The 13845-nt window shown below is 38.0% G+C and overlaps 1 protein-coding gene across 3 annotated transcripts in view; it reads left to right on the top strand.

Moving 5' to 3' along the window:
- Positions 1–7664, top strand: part of cdk14 (cyclin-dependent kinase 14) — a 257244-nt gene extending 249580 nt beyond the window's left edge. For all 3 annotated transcript variants that reach the window (XM_037980343.1, XM_037980346.1, XM_037980345.1), the window contains one exon: positions 671–7664. The gene's annotated coding sequence lies outside the window, so the exon portion shown is untranslated. The remainder of the gene's footprint in view (positions 1–670) is intronic.
- Positions 7665–13845: the final 6181 nt, after the last annotated feature.

The following is a 13845-nucleotide window of genomic DNA, read 5'->3' as shown; positions in this document are numbered from 1 at the left end:
TTCAACTCCTTTAAATATCAAAAATAACACAGAGATGTCCAGAAGGCATCTAAATGACCCACACTTCAGGCACAAACCTCTGACCTCTAGTGCAGTATGATGGCCTCACTTGAGAGCCTTTGCCTGAAAATAATACCTACATGACCAACTATGTGCAAACTCTCATCTGTCAAGGTGGAATAAAGAGTCTTGAGTATGTCACTGCAAGGACTCTATATAAATATGCAGAAAGGCCCGACTCATAGATCACTGCAGTCACACCTTTCAGGCACTAACTCACCACTAAATATTGAGAAGTACTGACAAGACATAACACCAAAACTACAGATATAAAGTTCATCTGATCTATAGCACCAAAGCCTCAATACATCTGAGAGGCGAAGGGACAAATCCTAACCTGATTTTGAATTATCAAAAATGTTAGACAAGTATTTTTATGAACAGTTAACTGGAGTTTCATATAAAGACCATAAGGGCAGAAACTTAAACAATGGGAATGTCGAACTCTGAGTCACAATGACGTATTTTAGTGCTCACAGCTGTGTTAACTCACTGTTGGTCTGCAGCTGCAAGAAAACCTAATCCAACATGTGTTCTAAGTGTATTTTCCATGTCAGTGTTCTGGAGTGTGTTACTGACATTCTGTGTTGTCTCTCTGTCTGTTTTCCAGGTGGCTGATGTGAGCAAAAACACCAAGAATACAGAGATGCTGACATCCAGAGGATTCCCACTTCTCTTTATTTATTACCTTCATAATGTGTGTGTGTGTGGGTGTGTGTGTGTGCATGAGAAAGCGAGTGAGAATTGAGCATGTGTGCATTCTGAATGGTATCTAAGATTCCAGACTATTATTTACAAATTTTGTTTACTTTTTATAAGGTTCTAATAACTCCTATATCATTGTCACAGTATAAGCAAAAGGACTTTATCATTGGTACATATTGTGTTTTGTGTTTGTAACTAGCCTCCTATTTAAGAATGTATATTTGTATGTATGATATACTCATCTAAAACTTATATAATGGACACCTCTGTACTGCTTTCGCAAAGACACATTTTTAGCAAACACAAGACAGACACGCACACACAGTGCAGTTGGATTAATGACAACAGAAAATCCTAAATAATTTTTTTTTAATTTCTTTTCTTTCATTTCAGCTCAGATTTGTAGAACTGTAGACAGCAGCAGTAAGAATAGGGAAAAAAATGATGATGATACTGATGACAACAAGGGCTTTCTGGTTATGCAACACATCTTTTGGTGGCCATATTGGAGGTCCTCTGTTGTCTGGTAGCTTCTAAAAAAACAGCTAATGTTTTGTTTGTTTTGGGTTTTTTTTATTATTTACTGGAAACATTTTGAACTACAGTTATTCTTTGGTCCTTTTGAAATCAAACAGTGTGTTAATCGAAGGCTTAAATGATTTGACAAACTCGATAAAAAAAAATCTTGGGGGGAAAAAATTGATTCTTGGTTTAATCCATGCAACTGCATAATTCTCAGTGGTCACGTTTCACAGGGACAATTATTACTGTCAGACTGCATGCCTGTTGTATGTTTTGTGGATTGGAGGATCAAGGAAAATAACAAAGAGAAACCAAGAGAAAGACCAAAAGAGGCCAAAGATTTGAACTATCAAACAAACAAAACAAAACAAACAAACAAACAAAAAATACTACAACAGCTTTGTACAAACAGTAGACAGATGTGCTTCTGAATAGAATAAAGTTTGTGTCGTAAACTGTTCTGACAGTAGAGCGAAGAGACACAGCTGTTACTGTAGAGACAAGCCAGTGAATATTCATCAGTGAATTAATCAATAAGAGTACTCTATTAATAAAATATTCGAAAGCTGTGTTAATATTTAAAATTATCAACAGACAGGAGTCATTTAACACCTTGGGCTCATTGAAAAAAAATTACATTTTAGCAGCCTCAAAGTAAGGAGGATACCTTGTTGGTTTGCTTATGTATTTATTTTATCTTATTTATAATTTTGTCCCAACTTGTCTAGAGGTATTTTTCGAAACCAAGTTCCAGAGTGAGAAAATCTTTAAATGCCACTGATGCATTCTCACATGGACAGCCTCAATGCAACCTTTTAAAAATGACAATGTCATAGTCCCACTTCTAACCTCACCTGCTACCCCAAACATGACTGGGTTAACAACAATGATGACAGATTAGGTGTTTGTGTTGTAGACACCATTTGCTCCACTCCAGTAAAACCTGTGTATCCTGTATAACTTCATTGAACAAACAAGGCTAATGAACAATAAAATAACCTTATAATAATCCCTTATTATTTCTCCAAATAATCTAAAACTAAGAGTTTTTAGCACTTGATTGAACTGTCAAGAATTCAAAAAATGAATGTTGCAGAAATAAAAAGTGCAATATACAGTATATCAAGTATACCATTAAAAACGTGAAAAATGGAATTGGATGTAAAAGTCCGACATTTATGTATAATTTACCCAGCTCTTCCTCTGTCTGTTCATAATGTCTGAAATCTTACATTATGTATGATTTATTATGTATTTGGACTGACTCAACTCCCAGTCATTGGTTATTCCAGTGGTTCCCAAAGATTCCCCCCCCCCCCCCAAAAAAAAAAAAAAAAAAAAAGAGAAAAGGACATCAACTGAAAACATTTCCAGAACATCTGAACAGTATCTAGAGCCAAGAGTTTTTATTCAGCCTTGGCAGCAGTGATTAGTGTTGAACTGCCCTTTATTTTATGTATTTTGACTTTTTTTCCCATGACTTACCGGAATATTTCCCTTAAAATTGCCATCAATAAAATATTTTACTGTAAAACCACAAGTAATGACATAAAAAGTGAAAGAAGGAACTTTTGGTGGATAGTTTTCTCAGCCAGCTGTTTGATGTACTTTTATGTGTTGCTTAGAATTATAGTGGGATCAGATTCAGTTTTCTGCAAACTACACTTCCTGTTACTCAGTTCATATGAATGTTAGTGTTAGTCCAATCCCCCCCAAAATAAATAAATTAAATTAAAATCCACAATTAGCTTTGCTCATTTCACAAATATCTACATTTGAATGGGCACCTAATTATTTTCAAACTTTTGCATAAAATGATCAAAGTGAAATAGTCTGACTAGTGGATTTAAGGGAAGACGAGTAATGGGCACATATACTGCTGGGAGTGGGGTCTGATGGTTGATTGAGAGGGCTGAAGTTTGACTAAAGAAAGGTCATATTTGTAGAAAAATGTCGATGATCTGTGGACCTCCATGATGGAACCAGATTTGAATAACATGAGTTTTGTGTTGCAACTAGAAAGATTTTCTAAATCAGACTATTGCTGCTGAAAATGTTGACATGTTAAGCAGACACTACAAGGACAGCACATGAAGAATGCATATAAATGCAATACTACAGTTAACCACAACTGTGTCTAATGGAAACGTGTGGGCATTTAAAACCTGTGGGCAATAGGTCAGAATTTGTGCTTCCATCTAAGAATATGAGCTAATGTACATAAAGGTAAAACAGCAAGGCAATAGGCTGTAAAGATCACTGTATGTTCTGATACAGCCCAGGACAACCAACCTTTATGTCAGCAAAACAATCATGATCAATAACTGCAACAATTTGTTCAACTCCTGAGTCAAACATTGTGACCGTTTGCATTCTCTTCTTCTGACAAACAGTGTGTTTGTACAGACACTAATTTTGACACGTCCCTGTACCCCAACATGTGCTCTCATGCAGAGATCTTTTCCTAACGCCAGTATCTCTCTGGGCTGTGACTGCTGGAGACTAAGTTGGCAAACAGCATTCGTGAGGGAGTCTCCAAAATGTCTTGCGATGTTCACAGGGATTCTCAATTGCCTTGCTTGAGTTGCAGAAGCTTGTTGTCTTGTTCAAAAAATATGTGACACTTTTATCTCAAATCAGTCATAGAGGCATTGCAGGTGTCTTGAACCCATTTGAAACCCTTTTCCATTTTGATGTCTCCAAGCTGTCTCAACAGCACAAGAGCTGTAATTTGACACCTGGGAGCTCTCGTCTGACAGAAAACATTGCCAGGTTTAAATGATAAATAATAATCATTTTAAAACAGGTTTAAATCTACCTAGTTAATTACTAATAAACCATTAATTAATTACTGAATAATTACTGAATAAACCATAACATGGAGGCAGGTGCTAATGTGTGTACAGAGTGGAAGTGGGCAATGATATAATGTACATGGCCTAGAATTTGGCAAGCTGTGCACATGAAAATAGGCCATTTAAAAAAAAAAAATTGGCCACACAATGGCTCACTGGTGACTTGGTTGCAAATCCTCAGAAAACAGTGAGACAGCAACTGAAAATGCAGCAAATTTTCTCACAATTTTGAGTTTGATTTGCCAACTAGTCTGTAACAATTGAAGCCTAGTAAGATGTTGGCTTTAAAACTCACCACATGGTCCAAATGTGGGTCATGTATATAACATCAGATCATCTGCAAAGATGTTTATATTGAGTTTTGTTATTTATTTTAATGTACTGTGTGAAACTATCTAAATACTGCAGCATAGAGGTAATAATTGTGAAGTACTATCAATACAATGGCTTCCTCTTTATCAGTCAGTTTGATATGAACTGAAACAATAATCAAGGCCTTGCACTGTTCATAAGCCAAAAAAAATGAGGCTGCAAGTATAAAGCCACGGAAAAATGGATACTGTGGATATTTATCTGGTGATTCCTCTGCCGCGCACACACACACACACACACACACACACACACAAATACATTCACAGTTGATGTAGTTTTCTTGCCTGCCAGAATAAACCTCTCTCCTGTCAGCTACACTAAAGTCTAACCCCTGCAGCCCCTCCATAACTGGATCCAAATGGTTGTTGCTCTTCAGGATCACTTTATACTTTTTTTCATATCCGCTTTTGTGTTTTTTAGGAGTTGTTATGCTGAAAGGCAAGACATCCCAAAGCTTGACATCAACTAATATAATGCTTCATATTCAATACACTCATACAATCAAGGCTAAAATGTAGGGAAACTCATGTTCTCTTGCTGGATATGTAAGAGGTTCCCCTTTAAAGTGTTAAAGGAACAGAGTGAAAAGCTACTGACATTCAAGATGGAGATTTTAGCATCCGGTCAACCCAGCTTCCAGCTAGACATTTGATTTTTACCTGTAGTCTCATCACTATAGCCTTTTATGGTACCTTAATATTGTATAGAAGGGATAACAATTGGGAATGAAAACATAACAGTTTGTTCATTAAAACATATTATATGTACTTTATACATATTTAGTTTTATGCACTTAAACTTAAAAAACATCACACCAAATGTGATCCAGGCTTGCTGTGGACATGCTGTGTGGACAATCTGCATGTTCCAGTTTTTGTTGCCTACTGATAGAGAAAGTTTTTATCTTTAAGAACTTTTGTAGATCCCCAGCTTTCTGCTCCAGTGAAGTACAGCAATTGTTTAGTCAGAGTGAGGAAACTAGAATCTTTTTCACATTAGGCACAAAACAACCATGCATGCAAGTTTTGTTTTAAGTTTGAGGTATGATTACAGCAACTTTTTACTCTTTAATGCATCTGACATTTGAATTTTGTACTTACATTTGCAACTATCTAAATCCAATTTTTAACATAACTGAAAAAGAAGAAACTGAAAGAGGGAATGGAAGCTTTTTGACATTTTATCCAGATTTTGGAGCCATACAGATCAGTGGCTCTGAGGTAAAAATAAATGAAATTGGACCCAGCAGCATTTTAAAAAATGCACTTTAAAGAAAAAATTGGTTCGCCCTACATTCCAGCCTGCATGGTCACTTTTCCTCACTGGCTTTCCCCTAAATGGTAAATGTATAAATATTATTGGACTGTAGCTCAGTCTGATGCAGAGTGAGCCGGCTTTCTCACAAATGGAAATCTCATCCTCAGATTTGAACCTTTACCACAAACCAAGGAGAAGCAGTGGAATTGCTGTACCAGAAGTTATCTTGAGGCTCTTCAGTGTCGCCCGCGGGCTGTGATTGTGCAGCAGGAGAAAGAGGAGGAGAGGTGGTGGGTAATGCCAGTAAAGCAGCGTGACAGAAGAGGGTTAATATCACCGAGCTGTGCTAAGATTGCCCAGCCTCGAGTGGCTTTAAAGGATTGCAAGCAGTATTAGCAGCTGAATAATTATTTTTGCTATGTTGCTCCCTGTGTGAGTAATCTTTCGATGTGGCACGCATCATTTTGTTCCCCCCCCCCCACCACCACCTCTGCTCTTCCCTCCTGTCTTCTTTGAAACATTTTTTTGAGGTGTGTGTGCAGACTTTAAATTCTGTTCACGTCTTTCATATATCTTACAAACAGCCCAGTGAAGGAAGGAGCTGCACATTCAACACTGTGACAGAAAACGGAGAAATCATCAGAAATGTTAAAGGTGAAAACCAGCATTTCACTGGCCGCAGCTGTTGGCGACTAGCTAGAGACACAAAACCAAGAGAAAACATGCAAGTTTTTAACTATGTCTCAATTTGATTGCAAATTATTCACTCAAATCAGTCATACAAATTTTGTAAGTCGTTGAAGGGCTTTCACAAGGGTGTCCAGGTCTACCACACTGATGACAAATTTTAAATATTTCTAATTGTTGGCCAAATGCAACCATCTTCATTCCTAAAGTGTGCTACAATGGATTAAATCTGACATGGGGGTGACTGCTAAGGTAGATACAAAGCAGGCCCAGGTGGGTACAGAGTGAGCAGAAGCAGAAAACAAAATATAGTGCAAGGCCAAATACAGTTTTGCAAGCTGTGCACGCAAAAGTAAACCACGATTTTCAAAAACTGGTTCACAAACCCTTTCATGACTTGCTGTTCTCTTGTTGGCCAACACTTCGAATTTGGTGAGACTGCAATTGAAAATTCACCTTTATAGTTTTGAGTCACTAAGTAGTCCCCGACAATAGGTCAACAAACCCTCCTAAAGACTCGTGAAAACTTAACTGAGGTTTCCTACAACTGATTAGTTGAAATAAAATTGGTTGAGCAAATATTTTGAACTTGTTCGAAATTCAAGCAACAGAAATGCAAACCTCTCACGAGAGGAAATTGAAAACCCTTGTGATCTTTCAAGACATTTTATAACTCCGTTACGTATGATGTTCAAGGTTTGTTGCCAACAGTCACGGTCCAGTGAGATACTGGCTTAAATAATTATTCTTCTTATCTGGTTATATACAGGGTTGTTAATGCTGTTAAAAGAAGTCATGTATGAATATATGATGAATCTATATAAAAGTATCTATTTTTGGCATTTCAGGTGTGAAAAGAAGTGGTTTGATTATGGGCTGGCTAAACCTGCATCCTTGCTGTGCTCAACAGTCAATCTGTGTTTTCACATTTAAAACTGAAGCTCTTTGGTTGTTGTTTTTTGTTTGTTTGTTTGTTTGCTTTTGGTTTTTTGTACGCTGCACTGAAAACAAAATAACAACATCTTTTTCACAAGTAGTTTGGAAAACAGAAGTGTTTCCAGTCACTTCATCCAGTGAAATAATAAACTAGTATCCTGTAGAATAGCTGTTGCATTATTTGTATGTAATGGTATTATGGAAGATGTAATGTCCTTCTGTAAATGTTTATTGTTGTTTTACCTGAAATAAAAATTTATTATTGCCTCACATGTGCTTGCATTGATTTTGAAAATAAATTACCTTTTCTTTTTTATCATTAATTTTACAAAAACACAATGTTTTTTTCTGCTCTTGGCTTGCAAACATTTTTAAAAGAGAACAGGTTTTATCTTCTTGTTCAATTGAATGAGGTGAAAACATTTAGATCAAGTCAAGATAAGATGAACTTGATGAAGCAAGCCATGCAGATGTGTTTTGAGTGGCCATTTTTTGTGTGTGCAGGTTGCAAAACTATTTTCTAAGCCATGCACATTATTTTGTTGCCAACATCATAACCACCTCGGCCCACTTTAGCAGCCACCCCTACCTTTTTCATTTAATTTACTGGAGTCCACTTTTAAAAGGAAGATAGACAGTTTAATAACTGTTAATAGCAGTTTAATAGCTGGTGATTAATAATCACCAGCATGGTTTTTAGATCTGGACATTTGGGACTGTAGTCTCAGTCAGTGGCATAATAAGAAATGAGCTGGCAGGTGGGTCCTGACTGAAAGTGGGTGGACCAACAAATTTAACACAACTTGTAAAATAAATGCAAACTGACACAATGTTTACATGTTTGTTGTCCCTATTGTCCACAGAACTGTTCAGCTTCTGACCCACAAAACAGCAGTGGCAGATAGTTTATATTGTTTTAAACAAATGTCCTTGAATTTACACTGAACATCTAAAACAATTAAAAAAATTAGATGATAATTCTGGGTATTTTTCTTGTACATCATCAATGAAGACTCCCAAAATTCAAATTTCAACTCAGTAGCCAACAAAAAAGGATTTTGTTGGGAAGATTCAGTGGGGTCCTGAACCCAACTTTAGGAACCACTGGTCTGTAGAGATACACCTCAGCAGTCCTCACAAACAAGCAAAACCCACAAGACCAACTAAACTGGCTTATGTAAAATGCAGTCAGTTTGCAGACTGTTCTCAAATCAAAAGTAGCATTTAAATTATTAAATTATTTAGCAGTTATTTATTTGGTTGCCAAGAACCATCCAAATTATTTATATTATTATTTATGTGCTAAAAAAGAAAGAAAAAAAAAAATGTAACTTAGTTTACTGGGTGGGCCTAACCAAACATGCACTAAGTTTCACCTTTAAAATTTATCTTTGGACTCTGCTCAGAGTTAACTTATCAGTTTCTGTTTTTACAGAACAGTGATGGCACCAAACAGGGCTTGATAACAAGTTCAGTTACTGCTCCCTTCATTGGAGCGGATCTAAAAAAGAACAGCAGTTTTCTGTCAGTGTGAATGTTATAGTCCTTCCATCTTTTTGGCTAACGGATAAACAGACGTCTGGAATAGCTGGAAGGTCTGGCTCTTGTCTACACCTCAGGGCTTTGGTCTAATGCACATGTAGAAGTACGAAAAGCACCTTGGGATTCTGTAAAAGAAATAGTACATTTTAATCAAAGTGGTTAAGATGAATTTGTTTAGCAGAATTTAGCTCATTTAATATCTCATGATATTGCTTTAATACAACAAAATCTTTTTTCAGCAAATAAGGTAACTGCACGAAACAAGTAACTAAATGTTTCTTTTTTATATCAATATGATTTATTAGCAGTTTTACTGTTTACTGAAACAAACTTCATCTCAAACTTCATTTTAAAAAAATAAAAAAGCAAATAACTAAAGCAAAACAGCTTAACAAGATAAAATGCTTAATACCAAAACACCCGTTACGTATGCTATAGTTAGAAACACATGATATGCAAAGTTAAATGAAAGAAGAAAAGTTGAGAACTCAAAGACGAAACATTTATTATTTGTTGTGTTCAAAGAGGATGTTTGGCGACACAGGGCTCTTTTAATTTGTCCTGTAGCCAGACTGTTGTCCCACTTTGTATCCAGTGGTCAATGTTTCACACCAATTAATACAGAAACATTAACATTGCACATCCATGTACTCACCATTTGAACCTATGAAGCTACGTTTTTTATGGTCATTTTTTAAAATTATATTTTTAACATTGTTTCCCCCAATGTATTATAAGCCTGGCGGGCCACCAGGCTTTCGCCACTCGCATGAACTTGACACGTTGATCACCGTGCGATGGTGCGCATGCCAACAGTCGCGTTGTTTGGTCGTGCACCTCCCAATTTTTTGTAACTTTGCGCGTGGATCGCACGCACAGCGTTCCGTTCAACATGGATGGTTTTGGTGCTCTAGCGGAGCTGGTTCGCCTGTGTCGCCTGTGTCGCCTGTGTCTGCGTCAAGTATAAACGCCTCCACTGCGCGCTCAGGTCTGCACGCTGTTCGCGGAGCCCTGCGGGACTATAAGTCCCTGAGGCCGAGGCCGAGCCACCTCCAGCTACCGCTGGAGTTAGCAGGTCGCTGGAGCCACAGCAATAAGCATCGAACGAGCAGGGTCAACCAAAAATGGTTAGTTGAAGCGAAATTCAGCAAGTGGCTTTACAAGATCGAATATGGTAAGCATGTTTTGTACTTAGTGAAAATATTAATATGGAGTGCGCTAATTTATCCTTGTTTAACAGTAAAATGATGCTATTCAGCTTTTCTGTCAACTTCAATCTTTTTTTTTACTAAATCACCGTCGGCCAGCGGTCGGCTGGCGAATGGCCACCTACCACCGGGCTTAGCCTCTTTTTTGGAGGAAACCCTGTATTACATACATTAACTGTATGTAATGTGCTTATTTTTGAAACAAATATTTATGATAATGATTGTAATATGATGATAATAATCAATAAAAAATTATTCAAATCTGCTTATCAGCATTTTTAAAGTGTACTCCAGTAGATTAAACTGCCTATGTTGGGTGGGGTACCAAAAGTACCTTTTATTTCATACCCCAAATGTCTGGGTGACCCAAGCTGCAGTAGTAAGATTTGGCAAATGTGAGGATCTGGGTTTGGCTCCGCCTTGTGGGCAGAGCCACTAATCATTCTTCCACAGGTGTTCCAGTTTCCCACTGATTAGACCTGCCAGTACTTAAGCAGCAGGCGGGGATCAGATCTTCGCTGGAGCATCGAACCTTCTGGGTTAGATTCTCCGCCTCAGAGTCTAACCTAATTTATGCTCCTTGTGTTAATCACGATCTCTGTTTGTGCCTACGACTCAGGTTTCTTGCCACGCCACGACTACGGACCTAAGGAACTACTTACCTGGAAAACCGAGGACACTTACCTTGCTGCAACTGGCTCGTAATCTGGAAACACTGGAATCACACCTCTCCTTCTCGACGCCGCAACCTCCTTCAGAACCTGTAAGCAAACAAAGAGACTTTAAGAACCTAGCTACCATCTTGGAACCAGATTGTACCCGAGACTCACCCCGCTCTCCTTGTCTTGCAGACTCCTCCAGACTCCGACCACTGTATATAGCTGCACATGTAAATAAACTCACTTACCGTTATTCTCGTCTCCGTGTGTGGTTTTGGTTTCGCTCTCTGGACAAGAACACTCGACTTCATGACAGCAAAAGTAGGAATCCAGGTACATCCTGAACAGGTCATCTGCCCACCACAGGGTCACATGGAGACAAACAACCATTCCTGCTCATAAATAAATTTTGACTCTCCAGTTAACCTAACCTGCATGTTTATTGCCTGTGGGAGACTGATAAATGGACTGAACTTATAGTGCTTTTCTAGCCAACCAGGCCACTCAAAGTGCTTTACAACACAGTCTGCCCTCATTTATCCATCCACACATTCATACAGCACTCTACTACATCTCTACAAAGCTAATGTGAATAAATCATTCTATGTATAATCTAATCAGTGTTTTAGATCACATTTATACACTGATGCATCATGCATCGGAGGCAGTTAGAGGTTCAGTGTATTGTCCAGGGACACTTAAACATGTGGCATACTGGTGGAATCAAATCTCCAGCTATCTCATCGGAGGGCAAATGCTCTAACCACTGATCCACAGCTGCTCACATAGGAAACCGGCTTACCTGGAGAAAACCCACATATGTATGGAGAGAACCTATACCCTTAACATAGAAAGACCGCAGCTGACAGCAACCTGTTTGTGGCCGCCTCAGTGTGCAAACAATTAAAACAGGTGTCATGTGAGTGACTGACCCTCTGGTGCAGAACTGAGTCCAGATCCAGTTTAATCCCTGCTTTTTGTCTAAAACTTTAAAAATGGTCTTCCCATATTAGTCTGAATCAGTCAGAAACATGATACTAGGACAGTAGGACAGAATTTCACAAGGTGCTGAGCTTCGAGAAAGCCTAAAACTATTTTTTGCTCTCTCTTGTCCAAATCTTTGTTTGTCCTTTTTTAACTACAGACTCCTGGTGTAGAGAAAAGGTCATCCTCTCTTCTGTTGACCCAGGGTTTGAATAAGAGTGGAGCTTTTATCAATAAAATTAGAAAGAAAGAATATTAGATTTTGTTTAACTACTGTCCATTGAGGAAGTCCTTTCTTTAAATGGCAGCAACAGAAAAAGGGAGGTTAAGGATATTTGTTCTTAGTTGAGCAAAAATGTTTGTTTTGTGATTTCCCAATAAAATACACCATGTCTGAAACTATTGTAAATATTTGAATAAACTGAGTACTACTGAGTGTGATGGTGTTTCTTAAAGAAGAAAAGCTTTTGTGTCTTTAACCTGGTTTTTCCACCCCCTATAAAATGAGCCACCCAAGGAAAAAGTTTGGCCCCCACCCTCCATCTGCAATAAAGGGAAATAAAGGGAAAGACAGACAGACAGACAGACAGACAGACAGACAGAAAGAAAGAAAGAAAGAAAGAGAGAGTGAGAGAGAGAGAGAGAGAGAGAGAGAGAGAGAGAGAGAGAGAGAGAGAGAGAGAGAGAGAGAAACACACACACACACACACACACACACAGGGAGAGCTATAAAGTCAGATGAAATAAGGCAGAGATGAACAGGAAGTAGGTCTGTGCAGAGGTCTACATATACTGAGCTTGTCATTGATTTATCTTGTTATGATACAATATAATAAATATAAATATAATAAATTGTAATGTTCAGGTTGTTTTTTTGCAATTAAAAAAAATACTAACTAAAATCCATTAAAGCCACTAAATCATGATTTCAACATTTAAAGCCAAAATGTGAAACAGCTTTAACATTGTTTGAGAATTAGTCTAACATCAATCACATATTTATTATGGAGGGCCAATTTATACCAGCTGTCCCTGTTATTTAACTTAAACTTAAAGACTGAAATCTTAATTCTCCTAATTCTGGAAATACAGTATGTAAGCCTTAACATGAACTTCAGTATTTAGATATAGATATTTGAGCTTTTGCCAGTGCTTTACACTAATTCACTATTATTTAGTATATATGTTTTCCATCCATCCATTTTCTTTTCCGTGCAGGGACACAGAGCTGACCTGTCTCCAGCGGTCACTGTGTGAAAGGCAGGTACACCCTGGGCAGGTTGCAAATCCATCATATATTTTTACCCATAAACTATGTAAAAGCTTTGTATACCAATGTGTAATATTGAAGACAATATGTTACTAATACTGATAATATATCTTCAGTGAACTGGTACCTACCAGTACCCTGCTCTGCAGTACTTGTAGCAGACTAGCCTAAAGACAGGTTTGACCGCTCGTATAATAATACAGTGTAATAGACGAGTATTTTTATTTAAAAAAAAAGAAAAAAAAGGTATTAGGGTTCATGGGGCATTGTAGAACACCGGGCTGTTTTTGACAAGCCTACGAGCTTTTAAAAGCTTTTGAAAGCGTTCTCCTCTGGAATAAACTTCCTGATTGTGTGTGTGTTTTTCTGACTCACTAGGTTTTTAAAGACGGGGTACACCCTGGACAGGTTACAAGTCCATCACAGGGACACATAAAGACAAACGAGACAGATGCATTGGGTCGGCCATTTCATTCGTTTTCCTATTCAGGGGCCATGACTATGTTTAGCGGCTGAAGCTGAAGAAATAACTCTAAATCCCATATGGCTGCCTTGACATGAAAAGTGGTGATTATAAACTTTTTAATTTTAATTCTGTCCGTGTGTAACTCAATTAAACATTCACACGCAGTCCCGTCCAGCCACTGTTTGAATGCAGCTTGTGTTGCTAGTAGTTAGCTTGGTTGCGCACAGGTCTGCAGAGGGAGTTTTATTGTGAAAGTTCTGACCGGAAGCTGCGTTGAACGGTTGTTGACTTGCTGACACGGAGACAGCGGGAGAAGGTGGGT

The sequence above is a fragment of the Kryptolebias marmoratus genome, linkage group LG16 (genome assembly GCF_001649575.2).
Source record: "Kryptolebias marmoratus isolate JLee-2015 linkage group LG16, ASM164957v2, whole genome shotgun sequence".
Classification (NCBI taxonomy): Eukaryota; Metazoa; Chordata; class Actinopteri; order Cyprinodontiformes; family Rivulidae; genus Kryptolebias; species Kryptolebias marmoratus.
Note: the sequence above shows the minus strand (reverse complement) of the source record. Positions and strands in the feature narration are given on the sequence as shown.